Source organism: Drosophila biarmipes, chromosome X (genome assembly GCF_025231255.1).
Source record: "Drosophila biarmipes strain raj3 chromosome X, RU_DBia_V1.1, whole genome shotgun sequence".
In the NCBI taxonomy this organism is placed as follows: Eukaryota; Metazoa; Arthropoda; class Insecta; order Diptera; family Drosophilidae; genus Drosophila; species Drosophila biarmipes.
The window spans coordinates 418,969-443,092 of NC_066611.1; the positions used below are offsets into that span (position 1 = coordinate 418,969).

At 42.2% G+C, this 24,124-nt stretch overlaps 2 non-coding genes and 2 pseudogenes across 2 annotated transcripts; all 4 read left to right on the plus strand.

Moving 5' to 3' along the window:
* The first annotated feature begins 2,991 nt into the window (after window positions 1-2,991).
* LOC127010506 (small subunit ribosomal RNA) lies at window positions 2,992-4,986 on the plus strand. Its single transcript, XR_007763262.1, has one exon. It is a non-coding gene; the product is annotated as a small subunit ribosomal RNA (ribosomal RNA).
* Window positions 4,987-6,189: 1,203 nt separating this feature from the next.
* On the plus strand, window positions 6,190-6,368 carry LOC127010590 (5.8S ribosomal RNA). The gene has a single exon (XR_007763322.1). It is a non-coding gene; the product is annotated as a 5.8S ribosomal RNA (ribosomal RNA).
* Window positions 6,369-6,771: 403 nt separating this feature from the next.
* Window positions 6,772-9,554, plus strand: LOC127010579 (large subunit ribosomal RNA; annotated as a pseudogene).
* A 3,920-nt stretch (window positions 9,555-13,474) lies between these two features.
* Window positions 13,475-22,862, plus strand: LOC127010559 (large subunit ribosomal RNA; annotated as a pseudogene).
* The last annotated feature ends 1,262 nt before the right edge of the window (window positions 22,863-24,124 follow it).

A 24,124-nucleotide genomic window follows, 5' to 3' on the forward strand; every position in this document is an offset into this window, starting at 1 on the left:
AAAAAATATGTATAAAAAATTATACATATATTTATATTAAGCAATCGTATGGATGTGGCTTATAGGTATAATACCTATAAGGCATAATAATGTATAATATAGCAAATATACATATAAAAGTGCATGAATTGTATAGATATGGCATATAAGTGACATATTTATGAGAATAGCTAGTAGAATTTGCCCATACACTACTAGCGAAATGAGATATTTATACCTAGTGAGGGCGGCACTAGTACTATAAATTGTGGCAAAATAAATCTTATGCAAATGCATAGGATTTTGTCAATACCGTACAAAAAACTAAGTAAAACGTATGGATATTGAAAAATAAATGGATTATATTCATAAAATACGAATATTTCTTGCATTCTCTTGTTATATGAGAGAATATCATACGGAGCGGGTAGCCCCTAGTATAGTAAGCAGTCGAATGGGAGACAGCGTGTCCAAAAACACCTATAGGGAGGTGGTCGTTGGCGGACCTCTCCTCGTATTGGTCAAACTTATGATTTTGTCAATACTATATAAAACGCCAATCATATCCATATAAAATTGAATACAGTATATGGATATGAATAAAAAACCATACATAAATAAAAAAAAAATATGTATAAAAAATTATACATATATTTATATTAAGCAATCGTATGGATGTGGCTTATAGGTATAATACCTATAAGGCATAATAATGTATAATATAGCAAATATACATATAAAAGTGCATGAATTGTATAGATATGGCATATAAGTGACATATTTATGAGAATAGCTAGTAGAATTTGCCCATACACTACTAGCGAAATGAGATATTTATACCTAGTGAGGGCGGCACTAGTACTATAAATTGTGGCAAAATAAATCTTATGCAAATGCATAGGATTTTGTCAATACCGTACAAAAAACTAAGTAAAACGTATGGATATTGAAAAATAAATGGATTATATTCATAAAATACGAATATTTCTTGCATTCTCTTGTTATATGAGAGAATATCATACGGAGCGGGTAGCCCCTAGTATAGTAAGCAGTCGAATGGGAGACAGCGTGTCCAAAAACACCTATAGGGAGGTGGTCGTTGGCGGACCTCTCCTCGTATTGGTCAAACTTATGATTTTGTCAATACTATATAAAACGCCAATCATATCCATATAAAAGTGAATACAGTATATGGATATGAATAAAAAACCATACATAAATAAAAAAAAAATATGTATAAAAAATTATACATATATTTATATTAAGCAATCGTATGGATGTGGCTTATAGGTATAATACCTATAAGGCATAATAATGTATAATATAGCAAATATACATATAAAAGTGCATGAATTGTATAGATATGGCATATAAGTGACATATTTATGAGAATAGCTAGTAGAATTTGCCCATACACTACTAGCGAAATGAGATATTTATACCTAGTGAGGGCGGCACTAGTACTATAAATTGTGGCAAAATAAATCTTATGCAAATGCATAGGATTTTGTCAATACCATACATAAACCGTATGGATATTGAGAAGTTAATAGATTACATCTATAATATGAGAAGTATTTTAGTATTCTTATTAAATAAGAGAATACTATAAGGGTGAGTGGCAAAGAGAATTGAATATACCCGAATGGGAGACAGCGTGTCCAAAAACTACTATAGGTGGTGTGGCAAATATGAGGAAGGCAATATATCCATATAATGAAAATAAAAGTGCGTTTTCTTATTATATAAGAGAACACTATATGGGTGAGTGGCAAAGTAAATTGAATATACCCGAATGGGAGACAGCGTGTCCAAAAACTACTATAGGTGGTGTGGCAAATATGAGGAAGGCAATATATCCATATAATGAAAATAAAAGTGCGTTTTCTTATTATATAAGAGAACACTATATGGGTGAGTGGCAAAGTAAATTGAATATACCCGAATGGGAGACAGCGTGTCCAAAAACTACTATAGGTGGTGTGGCAAATATGAGGAAGGCAATATATCCATATAATGAATATAAAAGTGCGTTGTCTTATTATATAAGAGAACACTATATGGGTGAGTGGCAAAGTAAATTGAATATACCCGAATGGGAGACAGCGTGTCCAAAAACTACTATAGGATGGTCAATGGGCCGGCCGTCTGCTATTGACATATGTCAGTAGAGAAGATATTATCCGTCAAATTTGTTTCTTTATTCATTTATTTGAATACGAGACTTGGCTCCGCGGTTAATATTTTAAGCCCAAAGATAATAACGTTGAAACAAAGGCCAAGTTTCTATTGTACATAGAATAACAAATTGTTTCCGAATTTTATCGTTAATTTTAGGAGGTAGGCTAACATGATTTATATTATATGTGTATTATTAAATAATAATAGTACATAAAAGTCTACCAAAGAAATATAAAAATGTAATTATGAATACATTTTCAATATTAATATCAACTTATATTGTTGATAATAAAAAATAGCTATTAAGAGAGTTATTTAAGAAATTATATAATATATAATAAAGAGTATATATATAAATAATATATAAGTATATATTATTTAAGAAATAAATATAGTAGTAATAATTATATATATACACTCGGTTCTATTTTATATATTACCAGAGACTTATATGGATATATATAGATAAATTTTAAATTTATCGTCAAAATACAAATGATTAACTCAATATCTTATATTGGTTAAACAAAAATTGTACATGTGTGGATACAATATATTATGTATGTCGAACAAAAATGATATTTTAGAATGAAATGTGCATATATAAAGAAAATATATGAAAAATAAATATTGTGTTTATAAAGAATATGATTCTTTTTGACATCAATAAAAACTTGTTATTATTAGTGGCGAAACAAGTATAAATTGGAAAACAAACGTATACGAATGCTATATAAAAATGGCCGTATTCGATAGAAATAAAATCTATAACAACATATATATTGCTAATTTCTATTCAAAAAATATGAATGAAATATGAATAAAAACATTATTCTGGTTGATCCTGCCAGTAGTTATATGCTTGTCTCAAAGATTAAGCCATGCATGTCTAAGTACACACGAATTAAAAGTGAAACCGCAAAAGGCTCATTATATCAGTTATGGTTCCTTAGATCGTTAACAGTTACTTGGATAACTGTGGTAATTCTAGAGCTAATACATGCAATTAAAACATGAACCTTATGGAACATGTGCTTTTATTAGGCTAAAACCAAGCGATCGCAAGATCGTTATATTGGTTGAACTCTAGATAACATGCAGATCGTATGGTCTTGTACCGACGACAGATCTTTCAAATGTCTGCCCTATCAACTTTTGATGGTAGTATCTAGGACTACCATGGTTGCAACGGGTAACGGGGAATCAGGGTTCGATTCCGGAGAGGGAGCCTGAGAAACGGCTACCACATCTAAGGAAGGCAGCAGGCGCGTAAATTACCCACTCCCAGCTCGGGGAGGTAGTGACGAAAAATAACAATACAGGACTCATATCCGAGGCCCTGTAATTGGAATGAGTACACTTTAAATCCTTTAACAAGGACCAATTGGAGGGCAAGTCTGGTGCCAGCAGCCGCGGTAATTCCAGCTCCAATAGCGTATATTAAAGTTGTTGCGGTTAAAACGTTCGTAGTTGAACTTGTGCTTCATACGGGTAGTACAACTTACAATTGTGGTTAGTACTATACCTTTATATATGTAAGCGTATTACCGGTGGAGTTCTTACATGTGCTTAGATACTTGTATTTTTTCATATGTTCCTCCTATTTAAAAACCTGCATTAGTGCTCTTAAACGAGTGTTATTGTGGGCCGGTACAATTACTTTGAACAAATTAGAGTGCTTAAAGCAGGCTTCAAATGCCTGAATATTCTGTGCATGGGATAATGAAATAAGACCTCTGTTCTGCTTTCATTGGTTTTCAGATCAAGAGGTAATGATTAATAGAAGCAGTTTGGGGGCATTAGTATTACGACGCGAGAGGTGAAATTCTTGGACCGTCGTAAGACTAACTTAAGCGAAAGCATTTGCCAAAGATGTTTTCATTAATCAAGAACGAAAGTTAGAGGTTCGAAGGCGATCAGATACCGCCCTAGTTCTAACCATAAACGATGCCAGCTAGCAATTGGGTGTAGCTACTTTTATGGCTCTCTCAGTCGCTTCCCGGGAAACCAAAGCTTTTGGGCTCCGGGGGAAGTATGGTTGCAAAGCTGAAACTTAAAGGAATTGACGGAAGGGCACCACCAGGAGTGGAGCCTGCGGCTTAATTTGACTCAACACGGGAAAACTTACCAGGTCCGAACATAAGTGTGTAAGACAGATTGATAGCTCTTTCTCGAATCTATGGGTGGTGGTGCATGGCCGTTCTTAGTTCGTGGAGTGATTTGTCTGGTTAATTCCGATAACGAACGAGACTCAAATATATTAAATAGATATCTTCAGGATTATGGTGTTGAAGCTTATATAGCCTTCATTCATGGTGGCAGTAAAATGTTTATTGTGTTTGAATGTGTTTATATAAGTGGAGCCGTACCTGTTGGTTTGTCCCATTATAAGGACACTAGCTTCTTAAATGGACAAATTGCGTCTAGCAATAATGAGATTGAGCAATAACAGGTCTGTGATGCCCTTAGATGTCCTGGGCTGCACGCGCGCTACAATGAAAGTATCAACGTGTATTTCCTAGACCGAGAGGTCCGGGTAAACCGCTGAACCACTTTCATGCTTGGGATTGTGAACTGAAACTGTTCACATGAACTTGGAATTCCCAGTAAGTGTGAGTCATTAACTCGCATTGATTACGTCCCTGCCCTTTGTACACACCGCCCGTCGCTACTACCGATTGAATTATTTAGTGAGGTCTCCGGACGTGATCACTGTGACGCCTTGCGTGTTACGGTTGTTTCGCAAAAGTTGACCGAACTTGATTATTTAGAGGAAGTAAAAGTCGTAACAAGGTTTCCGTAGGTGAACCTGCGGAAGGATCATTAATGTTTTAATATCCTTACCGTTAATAAAATATTTGTTTATATTATAATAAATACATTATAGTATTACAAATAAAATATGAATTGCCAAAATGTATATGAGATCTATTATAGATCAAATGAAATTTCGAACAAGCAAATCGAAATAATGCAAATATTAAAATTATATATTGTATTTAATACATATGAGAGAAATTAATAAGCAGCCAAAGCAAACAAATAAAAATTCGAACAAGCAAATCGAATTATTAAAATAATAATATTAAATTATTATTGTATATCCTTACCGTTAATAAAATATTTGTTTATATTATAATAAATACATTATAATAATACAAATAAAATATGAATTGCCAAAATGTATATGAGATCTAATATAGATCAAATAAAATTTCGAACAAGCAAATCGAAATAATGCAAATATTAAAATTATATATTGTATTTAATACATATGAGAGAAATAATAAGCAGCCAAAGCAAACAAATAAAAATTCGAACAAGCAAATCGAATTATTAAAATAATAATATTAAATTATTATTGTATATCCTTACCGTTAATAAAATATTTGTTTATATTATAATAAATACATTATAGTAATACAAATAAAATATGAATTGCCAAAATGTATATGATCTAATATAGATCAAATGAAATTTCGAACAAGCAAATCGAAATAATGCAAATATTAAAATTATATATTGTATTTAATACATATGAGAGAAATAATAAGCAGCCAAAACAAACAAATAAAAATTCGAACAAGCAAATCGAATTATTAAAATAATAATATTAAATTATTATTGTATATAAACACAATTAAAATACTGTGTGTATATGGACCATAATATACACGCGTTGCGATATGTATTGTTCATCTCAGTTATGCGCATACATTGGATAATGCAACAACCTAAAATGTACAATGTTGTACCTGGTTTTATACAGGTTAATGTTTTATATAAATTTCAATTTATATCGCTAAAAAAGTATTAATATATATATATATATATTTATTTACAATAAATGCAATTTAAAAAGAAATACTTTGATATATATTGGTTATATAAAACTAAGACATTTCGCAGCATTCGTTTTAGGTATAAAAATAAATTTATTGAAGGAATTGATATATGCCAGTAAAATGGTGTATTTTTAATTTCTTTCAATAAAAACATATTTGACAAAATTAAGAAACCAATTTATAAAACTCTAAGCGGTGGATCACTCGGCTCATGGGTCGATGAAGAACGCAGCAAACTGTGCGTCATCGTGTGAACTGCAGGACACATGAACATCGACATTTTGAACGCATATCGCAGTCCATGCTGTTATGTACTTTAATTAATTTTATAGTGCTGCTTGGACTACATATGGTTGAGGGTTGTAAGACTATGCTAATTAAGTTGCTTATACAAATTTTATAATGAAATTTTATAAGCATATGGTATATTATTGGATAATAATAATTTAATTATTTTATTCATAATATTAAAAAATATATGAAAAACATTATCTCACATTAGTAAATAATTTGAATGTGAAAAACGAAGAGAAATATTTTCTTTTTCAATCAAATGATACTGAGAAATGTCTAGCATAAAAAATTTATCTAGAATTGTCTCTTATTAATGATTAGAAAATAGAAAACCGTTGACAATATTATTGTTCTTCGTTGATTCGTTAAATCAAACAAATGCCATTTATATACAGATATTATTAATATAACGAATTTAATAAAATGTTTTATCATTATATATAAAGAATTAATTGCATATAAAAGTTATACACAACCTCAACTCATATGGGACTACCCCCTGAATTTAAGCATATTAATTAGGGGAGGAAAAGAAACTAACAAGGATTTTCTTAGTAGCGGCGAGCGAAAAGAAATCAGTTCAGCACTAAGTCACTTTGTCTATATGGCAAATGTGAGATGCAGTGTATGGAGCGTCAATATTCTAGTATGAGAAATTAACGATTTAAGTCCTTCTTAAATGAGGCCATTTACCCATAGAGGGTGCCAGGCCCGTATAACGTTAATGATTACTAGATGATGTTTCCAAAGAGTCGTGTTGCTTGATAGTGCAGCACTAAGTGGGTGGTAAACTCCATCTAAAACTAAATATAACCATGAGACCGATAGTAAACAAGTACCGTGAGGGAAAGTTGAAAAGAACTCTGAATAGAGAGTTAAACAGTACGTGAAACTGCTTAGAGGTTAAGCCCGATGAACCTGAATATCCGTTATGGAAAATTCATCATTAGAATTGTAATATTTAAACAATATTATGATAATAGTGTGCATTTTTTCCATATAAGGACATTGTAATCTATTAGCATACCAAATTTATCATAAAATATAACTTATAGTTTATTCAAATTAATTTGCTTGCATTTTAACACAGAATAAATGTTATTAATTTGATAAAGTGCTGATAGATTTATATGAATACAGTGCGTTAATTTTTCGGAATTATATAATGGCATAATTATCATTGATTTTTGTGTTTATTATATGCACTTGTAGGATTAACAATGCGAAAGATTCAGGATACCTTCGGGACCCGTCTTGAAACACGGACCAAGGAGTCTAACATATGTGCAAGTTATTGGGATATAAACCTAATAGCGTAATTAACTTGACTAATAATGGGATTAGTTTTTTAACTATTTATAGCTAATTAACACAATCCCGGGGCGTTCTATATAGTTATGTATAATGATATTTATATTATTTATGCCTCTAACTGGAACGTACCTTGAGCATATATGCTGTGACCCGAAAGATGGTGAACTATACTTGATCAGGTTGAAGTCAGGGGAAACCCTGATGGAAGACCGAAACAGTTCTGACGTGCAAATCGATTGTCAGAATTGAGTATAGGGGCGAAAGACCAATCGAACCATCTAGTAGCTGGTTCCTTCCGAAGTTTCCCTCAGGATAGCTGGTGCATTTTAATATTATATAAAATAATCTTATCTGGTAAAGCGAATGATTAGAGGCCTTAGGGTCGAAACGATCTTAACCTATTCTCAAACTTTAAATGGGTAAGAACCTTAACTTTCTTGATATGAAGTTCAAGGTTATGATATAATGTGCCCAGTGGGCCACTTTTGGTAAGCAGAACTGGCGCTGTGGGATGAACCAAACGTAATGTTACGGTGCCCAAATTAACAACTCATGCAGATACCATGAAAGGCGTTGGTTGCTTAAAACAGCAGGACGGTGATCATGGAAGTCGAAATCCGCTAAGGAGTGTGTAACAACTCACCTGCCGAAGCAACTAGCCCTTAAAATGGATGGCGCTTAAGTTGTATACCTATACATTACCGCTAAAGTAGATGATTTATATTACTTGTAATATAAATTTTGAAACTTTAGTGAGTAGGAAGGTACAATGGTATGCGTAGAAGTGTTTGGCGTAAGCCTGCATGGAGCTGCCATTGGTACAGATCTTGGTGGTAGTAGCAAATAATCGAATGAGACCTTGGAGGACTGAAGTGGAGAAGGGTTTCGTGTGAACAGTGGTTGATCACGAGTTAGTCGGTCCTAAGTTCAAGGCGAAAGCCGAAAATTTTCAAGTAAAATACAAATGCCAAACAAATATATATATTATATAAAATCTAGCTAAATTAATATACTTGAATAATTTTGAACGAAAGGGAATACGGTTCCAATTCCGTAACCTGTTGAGTATCCGTTTGTTATTAAATATGGGCCTCGTGCTCATCCTGGCAACAGGAACGACCATAAAGAAGCCGTCGAGAGATATCGGAAGAGTTTTCTTTTCTGTTTTATAGCCGTACTACCATGGAAGTCTTTCGCAGAGAGATATGGTAGATGGGCTAGAAGAGCATGACATATACTGTTGTGTCGATATTTTCTCCTCGGACCTTGAAAATTTATGGTGGGGACACGCAAACTTCTCAACAGGCCGTACCAATATCCGCAGCTGGTCTCCAAGGTGAAGAGTCTCTAGTCGATAGAATAATGTAGGTAAGGGAAGTCGGCAAATTAGATCCGTAACTTCGGGATAAGGATTGGCTCTGAAGATTGAGATAGTCGGGCTTGATTGGGAAACAATAACATGGTTTATGTGCTCGTTCTGGGTAAATAGAGTTTCTAGCATTTATGTTAGTTACTTGTTCCCCGGATAGTTTAGTTACGTAGCCAATTGTGGAACTTTCTTGCTAAAATTTTTAAGAATACTAATTGGGTTAAACCAATTAGTTCTTATTAATTATAACGATTATCAATTAACAATCAATTCAGAACTGGCACGGACTTGGGGAATCCGACTGTCTAATTAAAACAAAGCATTGTGATGGCCCTAGCGGGTGTTGACACAATGTGATTTCTGCCCAGTGCTCTGAATGTCAAAGTGAAGAAATTCAAGTAAGCGCGGGTCAACGGCGGGAGTAACTATGACTCTCTTAAGGTAGCCAAATGCCTCGTCATCTAATTAGTGACGCGCATGAATGGATTAACGAGATTCCTACTGTCCCTATCTACACAGTCGGTGTTAGATTGCTCGTGCGAACAGACGTGTTTTCCGTACGCTCCGCGAGTGTAGCCAATATTGACTGATAGAGACCAGATACGAAGCTAGAAACAGCACGAAAATTCGTGTTTTGTGCCTGCGAACCCAGTGCGCGTGTTTTCCCTGTGTAAAAGTGGTGAAACCGGGTGAAATTGGGTTTTTCCCATTGGAAATTTTCCATTGCGCCACGTGTGTCACGAGAGAGGCGCTCTCTTGAGAGAGGCGTTAGGCTTATTTAGGCACATTTTGCCTAAAACAGCTGTGCGGTTTGTGTCATCGCTAAACTTTTATCAGCTGATCAGCTGATAGAGCTTTCCGACCAGCTGATAATAAAGGGGTAAGTCCTTGGTGGAAAAGCTTTTGGGTTGGAACTGCCGATAACCGGCGGATGGCGCCACCCAAAATGGATGTTGGAGATTCTGGCAGTGAGAGTGCTAGTAGTAGGGGAAGCAGTGGGGGCAGAGGACGACCCAGAGGTAAGCGCAATAAAGCGCCGCTGAGGGACGCCTCTAGGTGCAAGTTGATGGCACTGGATGCAACTGCCGCTGACACTGCGACAGCCCCTGCCGCTGCCGCTGCCGCTGCCCCTGCTGCTGCCGCTGCCGCTGCCCCTGTCGCTGCCCTTGCCGCAGCCCCTGCCGCTCCCGCAGCCCCCGCCGCTGCTGCATCATCTGCTGAACACGAGAAGACCTTCGTTGCACCAGCCAGTCCTCTAAAATCCTTCTCGGATAGGGAGTGGAGAGGTAATGGTGCCGTCGCTGCCGAGATGGGGGACATCCGATCGGAGATCGGTAGGATGTTCATGGTCTCCTATGCCAACCCGGCCACAAATGTGAAGGTGCAGTCCGTAGCCAACCGCTACGAGGAGGTTGTTGCAGCCCTCCTTATACGGATTGGAGTGCTTGAGGACCGCCTTAAGAAGCAGGCACCGGTTGCCTCGGCCGTCTCATACGCAGCCGCCGCTGCTAGAGGCGCGCACCTTATCGCCTCACCTGCTGCCCCTGTCGCCCCCTATGCCCCTGTAGCCGCACCGCGGAAAATCCGGGAGACCTGGTCGGCAGTCGTTGCATGTGATGATCCGGCCTTATCAGGGAGGCAAATTGCGGACAAGGTCCGCAAAGAGGTAGCGCCTGCTTTGGGCGTCAGAGTGCATGAGGTGCGAGAGTTGAAGCGGGGCGGCGCGATTATTCGCACGCCATCGCAGGCGGAGATGTCGAAAATCGTTGCCTCCGCAAAATTCGCTGAGGTGGGCCTTAAGGTGTCCAAAAACACTGCCGCAAAACCCAGGGTGACGGTACAGGATGTGGACACCACTGTGACGCCGGATGAGTTCATGATGGAGTTAAAAGAGAAAAACTTCGAGGAGATGTCGCTGAAGGAGTTCCAGAAGGCGGTAGTCCTGGCGACCAAGCCCTGGTCAGCAGCTAACAGCGCCACTATAAACGTGACGCTGGAAGTAGATGATCAGGCGTTGGCCGTTCTCGAAAGCGGGAGGGTGTATATCAAGTGGTTCTCTTACCGCTGCCGCTCTCAAGTGCGCACCTATGCGTGCCACCGATGCCTTGGTTTTGACCACAAAGTCAGCGAGTGTCGGTACGCTAGAGAAAACCAGGTCTGCCGCCAGTGCGGACAGAACGACCACGTCGCGGCGAAGTGCAAAAATGCGGTGGACTGCCGTAACTGCCGCCATAAAGGGCTACCCTCGGGGCACTATATGCTCTCGGGTGGATGCCCGATATATAGCGCTGTGCTAGCCAGGGTGCAAGCTAGACATTAACATGTTCAGCTTCATCCAAGCGAATTGTGGTCGAGGCCGCTGCGCTGTCATCGAGCTTGCAAAGCGGATGAGAGATGCTGGCCACCTGTTCGCACTCATTCAGGAGCCCTATGTGGACGCAGGCAAGCGTCTCACTGGACTCCCTGGAGGCATGAGAATCTTCGCTGACAAAAGGAAGAAAGCTGCCATCATCGTGGACGACCCGTCTGCCATCTGCATGCCCATCGAGACATTGACGACGGATTATGGAGTGTGCGTGAGTGTCACAGGAAAATACGGCACCATTTTTCTGTCCTCCGTATACTGCCAGTACTCAGCTGCCCTGCAGCCCTACACTGACTACCTGGATACGGTTCTGCTGCTAGCCAGCAGGACACCGACAATCCTCGGACTTGATGCGAATGCGGTTTCCCCGATGTGGTTCAGCAAAACTCCAGCTAACTCTGGAGACCGTCTGAATCGCGAACGGGGACAGCACATGGACGAGTGGATCATCGCAAGCGGTGTCTGTGTGCTTAATACGGCCAGCCAGGTGTTCACGTTCGATAATCACCGCTCCAGAAGTGATATCGACGTGACCTTCACCAACGAAGCAGCGCGTGTGTGGGCAACATACGAATGGAGAGTTGACTTCTGGGAGCTGAGTGACCACAACATCATCACTGTTGAGGTTACTCCAGATCCAAGCAGTACCGTTGAGAGCCTAGCTCCGGTACCGCAATGGAGGCTCTCCAATGCAAGTTGGCGAAGATTCAGAGTAGAACTAAGGGATGTAGCTGAATGTCTCGAGGAACTGGAGGAATCGCCGTTGGATGATCATGTGTCAGCCCTTCGCTCCATCGTACACGAAGTGTGCGACAGGGTAATAGGGCGCAGGATACCTGCAGCAAGGGGAAACGTAATATGGTGGAATCCTGAACTGAGTACCAAGCGCCAAGAGGTCAGGAGACTGAGGCGCAGGCTGCAGGCAGCTCGTCGGAGTGGCACCGGCGATGTTGAGCGACTTGCCGCTGGATTAAGGCTTGCCTCAGGCCAGTATAAGAAGCTTATCCTGATGACAAAGGAACAAAACTGGCGGGACTTCGTGGGACGGCACAAGGATGATCCATGGGGGCACGCCTACCGAATATGCCGAGGCCGGAAAAAGACAACCGATCTTGGATGTCTTAGGTCGAACGGCGCGCTACTTACGACATGGCACGACTGCGCAGATATACTCCTCCGCAACTTCTTCCCTGTTGCGGAATCCACAGTGCGTGAGGGTATAACTCCTGCTGCTCCACCGACCCTCGAAGCCTTCGAGGTGGCAACCAGCGTCGCGAAGCTGAGAAGCCGGCGATCGCCGGGAATGGACGGCATCACGGGTGGGATCGTCAAGGAGGTATGGCGTGCTATCCCTCAGCACCTGACGAAGTTGTACTCTCGATGCCTCTCGGAAGGATATTTTCCTGCCGAGTGGAAACACCCGAGAGTGATACCGCTGGTAAAGGGGCCAGATAAGGACAGGAGCGATCCTGCCTCTTATCGTGGCATATGCCTTTTGCCAGTGTTCGGAAAGGTGCTGGAAGGGATCATGGTGAATCGACTGAAGGATGTGCTACCGGATGGCTGCAGATGGCAATTTGGATTTCGGCCTGGACGCTGCGTTGAGGATGCGTGGATGCACGCTAAAAACACCGTTTCCACCAGCCGCGAGAGGAGGGTGCTGGGAATCTTTGTTGATTTCAAGGGTGCCTTCGACAATGTTGAGTGGAACGCGGTGCTGGATCGGCTTATCGACGTCGGCTGTCGAGAGATAGACTTGTGGAAAAGTTATTTCTCCGGTCGAAGTGCCAGTATCATCAGCAGTTACGAAGCGGCCACAGTGTCGGTTACACGGGGCTGCCCGCAAGGGTCCGTCAGTGGTCCATTTATTTGGAACCTACTGATGGATGTGCTGCTTCAGCGCCTGGAGCCACATTGATACTGAGAAATGTCTAGCATAAAAAATTTATCTAGAATTGTCTCTTATTAATGATTAGAAAATAGAAAACCGTTGACAATATTATTGTTCTTCGTTGATTCGTTAAATCAAACAAATGCCATTTATATACAGATATTATTAATATAACGAATTTAATAAAATGTTTTATCATTATATATAAAGAATTAATTGCATATAAAAGTTATACACAACCTCAACTCATATGGGACTACCCCCTGAATTTAAGCATATTAATTAGGGGAGGAAAAGAAACTAACAAGGATTTTCTTAGTAGCGGCGAGCGAAAAGAAATCAGTTCAGCACTAAGTCACTTTGTCTATATGGCAAATGTGAGATGCAGTGTATGGAGCGTCAATATTCTAGTATGAGAAATTAACGATTTAAGTCCTTCTTAAATGAGGCCATTTACCCATAGAGGGTGCCAGGCCCGTATAACGTTAATGATTACTAGATGATGTTTCCAAAGAGTCGTGTTGCTTGATAGTGCAGCACTAAGTGGGTGGTAAACTCCATCTAAAACTAAATATAACCATGAGACCGATAGTAAACAAGTACCGTGAGGGAAAGTTGAAAAGAACTCTGAATAGAGAGTTAAACAGTACGTGAAACTGCTTAGAGGTTAAGCCCGATGAACCTGAATATCCGTTATGGAAAATTCATCATTAGAATTGTAATATTTAAACAATATTATGATAATAGTGTGCATTTTTTCCATATAAGGACATTGTAATCTATTAGCATACCAAATTTATCATAAAATATAACTTATAGTTTATTCAAATTAATTTGCTTGCATTTTAACACAGAATAAATGTTATTAATTTGATAAAGTGCTGATAGATTTATATGAATACAGTGCGTTAATTTTTCGGAATTATATAATGGCATAATTATCATTGATTTTTGTGTTTATTATATGCACTTGTAGGATTAACAATGCGAAAGATTCAGGATACCTTCGGGACCCGTCTTGAAACACGGACCAAGGAGTCTAACATATGTGCAAGTTATTGGGATATAAACCTAATAGCGTAATTAACTTGACTAATAATGGGATTAGTTTTTTAACTATTTATAGCTAATTAACACAATCCCGGGGCGTTCTATATAGTTATGTATAATGATATTTATATTATTTATGCCTCTAACTGGAACGTACCTTGAGCATATATGCTGTGACCCGAAAGATGGTGAACTATACTTGATCAGGTTGAAGTCAGGGGAAACCCTGATGGAAGACCGAAACAGTTCTGACGTGCAAATCGATTGTCAGAATTGAGTATAGGGGCGAAAGACCAATCGAACCATCTAGTAGCTGGTTCCTTCCGAAGTTTCCCTCAGGATAGCTGGTGCATTTTAATATTATATAAAATAATCTTATCTGGTAAAGCGAATGATTAGAGGCCTTAGGGTCGAAACGATCTTAACCTATTCTCAAACTTTAAATGGGTAAGAACCTTAACTTTCTTGATATGAAGTTCAAGGTTATGATATAATGTGCCCAGTGGGCCACTTTTGGTAAGCAGAACTGGCGCTGTGGGATGAACCAAACGTAATGTTACGGTGCCCAAATTAACAACTCATGCAGATACCATGAAAGGCGTTGGTTGCTTAAAACAGCAGGACGGTGATCATGGAAGTCGAAATCCGCTAAGGAGTGTGTAACAACTCACCTGCCGAAGCAACTAGCCCTTAAAATGGATGGCGCTTAAGTTGTATACCTATACATTACCGCTAAAGTAGATGATTTATATTACTTGTAATATAAATTTTGAAACTTTAGTGAGTAGGAAGGTACAATGGTATGCGTAGAAGTGTTTGGCGTAAGCCTGCATGGAGCTGCCATTGGTACAGATCTTGGTGGTAGTAGCAAATAATCGAATGAGACCTTGGAGGACTGAAGTGGAGAAGGGTTTCGTGTGAACAGTGGTTGATCACGAGTTAGTCGGTCCTAAGTTCAAGGCGAAAGCCGAAAATTTTCAAGTAAAATACAAATGCCAAACAAATATATATATTATATAAAATCTAGCTAAATTAATATACTTGAATAATTTTGAACGAAAGGGAATACGGTTCCAATTCCGTAACCTGTTGAGTATCCGTTTGTTATTAAATATGGGCCTCGTGCTCATCCTGGCAACAGGAACGACCATAAAGAAGCCGTCGAGAGATATCGGAAGAGTTTTCTTTTCTGTTTTATAGCCGTACTACCATGGAAGTCTTTCGCAGAGAGATATGGTAGATGGGCTAGAAGAGCATGACATATACTGTTGTGTCGATATTTTCTCCTCGGACCTTGAAAATTTATGGTGGGGACACGCAAACTTCTCAACAGGCCGTACCAATATCCGCAGCTGGTCTCCAAGGTGAAGAGTCTCTAGTCGATAGAATAATGTAGGTAAGGGAAGTCGGCAAATTAGATCCGTAACTTCGGGATAAGGATTGGCTCTGAAGATTGAGATAGTCGGGCTTGATTGGGAAACAATAACATGGTTTATGTGCTCGTTCTGGGTAAATAGAGTTTCTAGCATTTATGTTAGTTACTTGTTCCCCGGATAGTTTAGTTACGTAGCCAATTGTGGAACTTTCTTGCTAAAATTTTTAAGAATACTAATTGGGTTAAACCAATTAGTTCTTATTAATTATAACGATTATCAATTAACAATCAATTCAGAACTGGCACGGACTTGGGGAATCCGACTGTCTAATTAAAACAAAGCATTGTGATGGCCCTAGCGGGTGTTGACACAATGTGATTTCTGCCCAGTGCTCTGAATGTCAAAGTGAAGAAATTCAAGTAAGCGCGGGTCAACGGCGGGAGTAACTATGACTCTCTTAAGGTAGCCAAATGCCTCGTCATCTAATTAGTGACGCGCATGAATGGATTAACGAGATTCCTACTGTCCCTATCTACACAGTCGGTGTTAGATTGCTCGTGCGAACAGACGTGTTTTCCGTACGCTCCGCGAGTGTAGCCAATATTGACTGATAGAGACCAGATACGAAGCTAGAAACAGCACGAAAATTCGTGTTTTGTGCCTGCGAACCCAGTGCGCGTGTTTTCCCTGTGTAAAAGTGGTGAAACCGGGTGAAATTGGGTTTTTCCCATTGGAAATTTTCCATTGCGCCACGTGTGTCACGAGAGAGGCGCTCTCTTGAGAGAGGCGTTAGGCTTATTTAGGCACATTTTGCCTAAAACAGCTGTGCGGTTTGTGTCATCGCTAAACTTTTATCAGCTGATCAGCTGATAGAGCTTTCCGACCAGCTGATAATAAAGGGGTAAGTCCTTGGTGGAAAAGCTTTTGGGTTGGAACTGCCGATAACCGGCGGATGGCGCCACCCAAAATGGATGTTGGAGATTCTGGCAGTGAGAGTGCTAGTAGTAGGGGAAGCAGTGGGGGCAGAGGACGACCCAGAGGTAAGCGCAATAAAGCGCCGCTGAGGGACGCCTCTAGGTGCAAGTTGATGGCACTGGATGCAACTGCCGCTGACACTGCGACAGCCCCTGCCGCTGCCGCTGCCGCTGCCCCTGCTGCTGCCGCTGCCGCTGCCCCTGTCGCTGCCCTTGCCGCAGCCCCTGCCGCTCCCGCAGCCCCCGCCGCTGCTGCATCATCTGCTGAACACGAGAAGACCTTCGTTGCACCAGCCAGTCCTCTAAAATCCTTCTCGGATAGGGAGTGGAGAGGTAATGGTGCCGTCGCTGCCGAGATGGGGGACATCCGATCGGAGATCGGTAGGATGTTCATGGTCTCCTATGCCAACCCGGCCACAAATGTGAAGGTGCAGTCCGTAGCCAACCGCTACGAGGAGGTTGTTGCAGCCCTCCTTATACGGATTGGAGTGCTTGAGGACCGCCTTAAGAAGCAGGCACCGGTTGCCTCGGCCGTCTCATACGCAGCCGCCGCTGCTAGAGGCGCGCACCTTATCGCCTCACCTGCTGCCCCTGTCGCCCCCTATGCCCCTGTAGCCGCACCGCGGAAAATCCGGGAGACCTGGTCGGCAGTCGTTGCATGTGATGATCCGGCCTTATCAGGGAGGCAAATTGCGGACAAGGTCCGCAAAGAGGTAGCGCCTGCTTTGGGCGTCAGAGTGCATGAGGTGCGAGAGTTGAAGCGGGGCGGCGCGATTATTCGCACGCCATCGCAGGCGGAGATGTCGAAAATCGTTGCCTCCGCAAAATTCGCTGAGGTGGGCCTTAAGGTGTCCAAAAACACTGCCGCAAAACCCAGGGTGACGGTACAGGATGTGGACACCACTGTGACGCCGGATGAGTTCATGATGGAGTTAAAAGAGAAAAACTTCGAGGAGATGTCGCTGAAGGAGTTCCAGAAGGCGGTAGTCCTGGCGACCAAGCCCTGGTCAGCAGCTAACAGCGCCACTATAAACGTGACGCTGGAAGTAGATGATCAGGCGTTGGCCGTTCTCGAAAGCGGGAGGGTGTATATCAAGTGGTTCTCTTACCGCTGCCGCTCTCAAGTGCGCACCTATGCGTGCCACCGATGCCTTGGTTTTGACCACAAAGTCAGCGAGTGTCGGTACGCTAGAGAAAACCAGGTCTGCCGCCAGTGCGGACAGAACGACCACGTCGCGGCGAAGTGCAAAAATGCGGTGGACTGCCGTAACTGCCGCCATAAAGGGCTACCCTCGGGGCACTATATGCTCTCGGGTGGATGCCCGATATATAGCGCTGTGCTAGCCAGGGTGCAAGCTAGACATTAACATGTTCAGCTTCATCCAAGCGAATTGTGGTCGAGGCCGCTGCGCTGTCATCGAGCTTGCAAAGCGGATGAGAGATGCTGGCCACCTGTTCGCACTCATTCAGGAGCCCTATGTGGACGCAGGCAAGCGTCTCACTGGACTCCCTGGAGGCATGAGAATCTTCGCTGACAAAAGGAAGAAAGCTGCCATCATCGTGGACGACCCGTCTGCCATCTGCATGCCCATCGAGACATTGACGACGGATTATGGAGTGTGCGTGAGTGTCACAGGAAAATACGGCACCATTTTTCTGTCCTCCGTATACTGCCAGTACTCAGCTGCCCTGCAGCCCTACACTGACTACCTGGATACGGTTCTGCTGCTAGCCAGCAGGACACCGACAATCCTCGGACTTGATGCGAATGCGGTTTCCCCGATGTGGTTCAGCAAAACTCCAGCTAACTCTGGAGACCGTCTGAATCGCGAACGGGGACAGCACATGGACGAGTGGATCATCGCAAGCGGTGTCTGTGTGCTTAATACGGCCAGCCAGGTGTTCACGTTCGATAATCACCGCTCCAGAAGTGATATCGACGTGACCTTCACCAACGAAGCAGCGCGTGTGTGGGCAACATACGAATGGAGAGTTGACTTCTGGGAGCTGAGTGACCACAACATCATCACTGTTGAGGTTACTCCAGATCCAAGCAGTACCGTTGAGAGCCTAGCTCCGGTACCGCAATGGAGGCTCTCCAATGCAAGTTGGCGAAGATTCAGAGTAGAACTAAGGGATGTAGCTGAATGTCTCGAGGAACTGGAGGAATCGCCGTTGGATGATCATGTGTCAGCCCTTCGCTCCATCGTACACGAAGTGTGCGACAGGGTAATAGGGCGCAGGATACCTGCAGCAAGGGGAAACGTAATATGGTGGAATCCTGAACTGAGTACCAAGCGCCAAGAGGTCAGGAGACTGAGGCGCAGGCTGCAGGCAGCTCGTCGGAGTGGCACCGGCGATGTTGAGCGACTTGCCGCTGGATTAAGGCTTGCCTCAGGCCAGTATAAGAAGCTTATCCTGATGACAAAGGAACAAAACTGGCGGGACTTCGTGGGACGGCACAAGGATGATCCATGGGGGCACGCCTACCGAATATGCCGAGGCCGGAAAAAGACAACCGATCTTGGATGTCTTAGGTCGAACGGCGCGCTACTTACGACATGGCACGACTGCGCAGATATACTCCTCCGCAACTTCTTCCCTGTTGCGGAATCCACAGTGCGTGAGGGTATAACTCCTGCTGCTCCACCGACCCTCGAAGCCTTCGAGGTGGCAACCAGCGTCGCGAAGCTGAGAAGCCGGCGATCGCCGGGAATGGACGGCATCACGGGTGGGATCGTCAAGGAGGTATGGCGTGCTATCCCTCAGCACCTGACGAAGTTGTACTCTCGATGCCTCTCGGAAGGATATTTTCCTGCCGAGTGGAAACACCCGAGAGTGATACCGCTGGTAAAGGGGCCAGATAAGGACAGGAGCGATCCTGCCTCTTATCGTGGCATATGCCTTTTGCCAGTGTTCGGAAAGGTGCTGGAAGGGATCATGGTGAATCGACTGAAGGATGTGCTACCGGATGGCTGCAGATGGCAATTTGGATTTCGGCCTGGACGCTGCGTTGAGGATGCGTGGATGCACGCTAAAAACACCGTTTCCACCAGCCGCGAGAGGAGGGTGCTGGGAATCTTTGTTGATTTCAAGGGTGCCTTCGACAATGTTGAGTGGAACGCGGTGCTGGATCGGCTTATCGACGTCGGCTGTCGAGAGATAGACTTGTGGAAAAGTTATTTCTCCGGTCGAAGTGCCAGTATCATCAGCAGTTACGAAGCGGCCACAGTGTCGGTTACACGGGGCTGCCCGCAAGGGTCCGTCAGTGGTCCATTTATTTGGAACCTACTGATGGATGTGCTGCTTCAGCGCCTGGAGCCACATTGTGCTCTGAGCGCGTTTGCAGATGACTTGCTACTTTTCGTCGATGGGAATTCCCGTGCCGATCTGGAGCGAAAGGGCGAGCAGTTGATGGACATCGTGGGAGCCTGGGGAGCTGAGGTTGGAGTGAGTGTGTCAACCAGCAAGACGGCAATCATGTTGCTGAAAGGGAATCTTTCAGACACTAGGAGACCGACGGTACGGTTTGCTGGAGCAAGCCTGCCATACGTCACCAAATGCCGGTACCTTGGCATCTTAGTCGGCGAGCGGATGAGCCTTCTCCCGCATATCTCTGCTCTCAGAGATCGGCTGGCTGGAGTTGCCGGAGGGCTAGCACGGGTGCGGACTCATGGTCCCCTGTGCACTCTTCGGTGCCTCGGTCTGGTACAAGGCGGCGAGCAAGGGCAAGTCCTTAAGACTCCTCACCTCGTGCCAGAGGACCATCCTATTAGGATGCCTACCGGTATGCCGCACAGTGTCCACGGTGGCACTGCAGGTGCTTGCTGGTGCTCCTCCAATGGATTTAGATGCTCACAGGATGGCAGTGAAGTTTAAGCTCAGAAAGCACGTTCCCCTGGACGAGAGCGACTGGCTCTATGGACAGGACTTGTCTGTGTTGGACTGGAAATCCAAGATGGCTCTGCTAGACGAATGTCTGCTAAATGAGTGGCAACTCAGATGGGACCAAGCGGCTCACGGTTTTGTGACTCGCCAGTTTTTCCCAGAGGCAGCGTTCGTCTACAAGAGGAAGGACTTTGTCTTCACCTTAAGAGCCGGATTCTTGCTGACAGGACACGGGTCGTTCAACGCTTTCCTCCATGGTAGAACCCTCAGCACCACAACCGCATGCTCATGTGGAGAGGAGAGTGAGGACTGGCTTCACGTACTATGTGAGTGCCGCCTCTATAGCGATTTGCGTGACTTGGATGCCCTTGGCATTGTTCGAGTCCAAGAACGATGGAACGTCGCAGGAGTAGTCGAGACCCCAGAACGGATGCGTCTCCTAGGAGCTTTTGCTGATGCTGCCTTCTCGAGGCGTAGGATGGAAGCGACGAGGGATGAACCGCAGGCGCCGGGACAATAGTCCCAAAACCCCCTTGCCGTGTGGCAACGGCGAAGAATACTGCCACAGCTTGTCATTGCTTGTCGTAGGAGGCGACTAATATGACATGGTTGCCCCATCCGAGCTTGTCGGAGCTGAAGGGGTGAGGCCCACCGAGCCTGAAATTTCGGTGCCACGGGTTGAGTGGTTCTCCAAGGCTACTCATTGAGGTCGGCCCCCTAGTGGGAGTTTCGTGGTGGCTGTGGTTGACACCTATATCGCGGGTAGAGTCCCCGGGCTCGACGTGGATGTTGCGTTAATACAACTCGGGTGCTGCGACCCAAAGAACAGTAGAGATTTTAGATAGATCTCGCCCCTATGCAAGGGGGAGTGCTTGCCCGACAAGCAAGTACTTAAATTGCTACTGGGGTGGTTGCTATGTACATAGCTATAGCTTCTAGTCCAGGGCGTTGGTTTGGCGCTTAACCCAGACCCTTGCATTATATACTCCCTTGTGGGTATATTAGAATGCCGTGGCTGTAATCCCTTCAGTGCGGAACACGTCACGTTAAATAAGTTCGGAGGGATCCGAGACACACCTGTCCCTATCTACTATCTAGCGAAACCACAGCCAAGGGAACGGGCTTGGAATAATTAGCGGGGAAAGAAGACCCTTTTGAGCTTGACTCTAATCTGGCAGTGTAAGGAGACATAAGAGGTGTAGAATAAGTGGGAGATATTAGACCTCGGTTTGGTATCGCCAATGAAATACCACTACTCTTATTGTTTCCTTACTTACTTGATTAAATGGAACGTGTATCATTTCCTAGCCATTATACGGATATATTTATTATATCTTATGGTATTGGGTTTTGATGCAAGCTTCTTGATCAAAGTATCACGAGTTTGTTATATAATCGCAAACAAATTCTTTAATAAAACGGTGCATTTATGTATTTTTGATTTGAAAATTTGGTATAACTCCAATTACTCAGGTATGATCCAATTCAAGGACATTGCCAGGTAGGGAGTTTGACTGGGGCGGTACATCTCTCAAATAATAACGGAGGTGTCCCAAGGCCAGCTCAGTGCGGACAGAAACCACACATAGAGCAAAAGGGCAAATGCTGACTTGATCTCGGTGTTCAGTACACACAGGGACAGCAAAAGCTCGGCCTATCGATCCTTTTGGTTTAAAGAGTTTTTAACAAGAGGTGTCAGAAAAGTTACCATAGGGATAACTGGCTTGTGGCGGCCAAGCGTTCATAGCGACGTCGCTTTTTGATCCTTCGATGTCGGCTCTTCCTATCATTGTGAAGCAAAATTCACCAAGCGTTGGATTGTTCACCCATGCAAGGGAACGTGAGCTGGGTTTAGACCGTCGTGAGACAGGTTAGTTTTACCCTACTAATGACAAAACGTTGTTGCGACAGCATTCCTGCGTAGTACGAGAGGAACCGCAGGTACGGACCAATGGCACAATACTTGTTCGAGCGAACAGTGGTATGACGCTACGTCCGTTGGATTATGCCTGAACGCCTCTAAGGTCGTATCCGTGCTGGACTGCAATGATAAATAAGGGGCAATTTGCATTGTATGGCTTCTAAACCATTTAAAGTTTATAATTTACTTTTTAAACGACAATGGATGTGATGCCAATGTAATTTGTAACATAGTAAATTGGGAGGATCTTTGATCACCTGATGCCGCGCTAGTTACATATAAAAGCATTATTTAATACAATGACAAAGCCTAGAATCAATTGTAAACGACTTTTGTAACAGGCAAGGTGTTGTAAGTGGTTGAGCAGCTGCCATACTGCGATCCACTGAAGCTTATCCTTTGCTTGATGATTCGATAATAAAATTGCATAATTTATTTGTTGTGTTGAACTTCTTATATAAAGTTCAACCAACAATCTATTTGTATGCATTGATTGTTTGCTTGGCTTTGTGGCGAATTTTTAATCCTTTATATATTACATTCCTAAGGTCTAGATTTTCAAGTAAGAGACCAATTTGATTAACATATCAATATAAGTACAACTCGACCATCTAATAATAACAATATGAATCGTCATCTTATTAGTGACGCGAAGATTGGCAAACATATAATATAAAAATATTCCTAAGGTCTAGATTTTCAAGTAAGAGACCAATTTGATTAACATATCAATATAAGTACAACTCGACCATCTAATAATAACAATATGAATCGTCATCTTATTAGTGACGCGAAGATTGGCAAACATATAATATAAAAATATTCCTAAGGTCTAGATTTTCAAGTAAGAGACCAATTTGATTAACATATCAATATAAGTACAACTCGACCATCTAATAATAACAATATGAATCGTCATCTTATTAGTGACGCGAAGATTGGCAAACATATAATATAAAAATATTCCTAAGGTCTAGATTTTCAAGTAAGAGACCAATTTGATTAACATATCAATATAAGTACAACTCGACCATCTAATAATAATATGAATCGTCATCTTATTAGTGACGCGAAGATTGGCAAACATATAATATAAAAATATTCCTAAGGTCTAGATTTTCAAGTAAGAGACCAATTTGATTAACATATCAATATAAGTACAACTCGACCATCTAATAATAACAATATGAATCGTCATCTTATTAGTGACGCGAAGATTGGCAAACATATAATATAAAAATATTCCTAAGGTCTAGATTTTCAAGTAAGAGACCAATTTGATTAACATATCAATATAAGTACAACTCGACCATCTAATAATAACAATATGAATCGTCATCTTATTAGTGACGCGAAGATTGGCAAACATATAATATAAAAATATTCCTAAGGTCTAGATTTTCAAGTAAGAGACCAATTTGATTAACATATCAATATAAGTACAACTCGACCATCTAATAATAACAATATGAATCGTCATCTTATTAGTGACGCGAAGATTGGCAAACATATAATATAAAAATATTCCTAAGGTCTAGATTTTCAAGTAAGAGACCAATTTGATTAACATATCAATATAAGTACAACTCGACCATCTAATAATAACAATATGAATCGTCATCTTATTAGTGACGCGAAGATTGGCAAACATATAATATAAAAATATTCCTAAGGTCT